This window comes from Egretta garzetta, unplaced genomic scaffold, assembly GCF_000687185.1.
Source record: "Egretta garzetta isolate BGI_Z169 unplaced genomic scaffold, ASM68718v1 scaffold363, whole genome shotgun sequence".
In the NCBI taxonomy this organism is placed as follows: Eukaryota; Metazoa; Chordata; class Aves; order Pelecaniformes; family Ardeidae; genus Egretta; species Egretta garzetta.
The window spans coordinates 286,605-288,018 of record NW_009259039.1 but is presented as its reverse complement, the minus strand read 5'-3'; positions in this window follow the sequence as shown (position 1 = coordinate 288,018).

Here is a 1,414-nt window from a genome sequence, read left to right as displayed (position 1 = left end):
GGCACGGCCGCCCCTTGCCGCTGCCGGGCGGTGGGGAGGGAGCGGGCGGGCTGCTAGGGCGGAAAACAGTTCTTTTGGTGTAAATACTGGGAGGAAATAGAAGAGGAGAGGTCTGTGCTGGCGGTGGGACCGAAAGGGGGGAACCCCCTCGTCCTCAGCGTTTGAGCCGAGGCCGGCAAAGGCTCGGGCAGAGCCCTGCAAGAAGGAAGGGTCTCGCAGGGCGGTGGCAGGACCTTCCCTGCCAGACTGCAACCGCTGGGGGAGGTCAGGGAGGAGAGCAGGCATCTCACCGAATCGGGCAGCTTTGGGGAGGTCGGAGGCTTCCGCTATCCTTATTCTGGGCACAGTTTGAGAGCTGAGAGACACAAAGAAGCTCAGGCGGGCAGAGTTACAGACAGAAACAAAGGGATGGATGAATGGCAGCTGGTAGGCTTCAAAGGCTGGTACATAACCAGCAGCACCCAGTTCCAGAAAGCGGGAGTGCATTTCTTCCCGGCTAAGTTGCAGTTTATGCTGCAGGCAAACAGGGAACGGTGCTGAGGAGCTGGACAAAAGGGAGAACGTGCTTTTCATGGAAACAGTAACTGGGAAGGAAAACGCTTCCTTCACTCCGCGTCGCCCTTCTGCCTCTGCTTTTCGTCTGCCTGGCCCCTTCTCCAGCTGTTTTTCTCACAGCATTTTTCCTTTGCCATCTTGAAAAAGTTCCTTTCTCTTTTCTGTCTGCCTGCTTTTGTTTCCTGTTCCTCTCCCTCTTTTTGACTCCTGCCCTTTTCTGTCTCTTTCCCCATTGTCTTTTGGTGAATGCCGTTGCAGTGATGACTTTAGGGTTTCAGTGCTTGTTGGGAAGGGTCTGATGCAACCACAGGGTGGCTGTACCTTGCAGGCGCTTTGCTGCGTGAAGATTGATAAACATCTGCCATGCGAGGGTGGGTTAAAACGTCCCTGGGTTTCTCCCAGTTTTGGTGTTTTCATCCTGTGTCTGGCAGTTCCCTGCCCAGAGCTGATGAGAGGGCGTTGCGGAGAATCTCTTCTAAGGCTTCTCTTATTCATGGGGAGCGGTTTCTTCACCTGACTCCGATGCTTCCCTCTCGCCACCAGCAAGCCTGGTTTTACAACCAGCGCCCGCTCGCCCGCCTTAAACCGCTGGAGGAGATTAAGGGGCGGTGTGTGTCTCGAATTCGGGTCTCCCATGGCGGGGTCCGGCGTCATTACGGGGACAGTGCTTAGGGGGTTCCCTGCGGTGCGAGGGGACCCTGTCCCCTTCCCTCCTCCTGTGGCCAGGTGCTAAGGGAGGCGGGGGATGGAGGTGCCTTGCGGGGAGGCCAGAACTAGGTCAGTGTAGCTGGGAACTGCAGCTGGTGCAGGGCGGCGGGGGGGGGCGGAGAGCCAGCGGTAGCCAGAGGGGGGTGAGCGA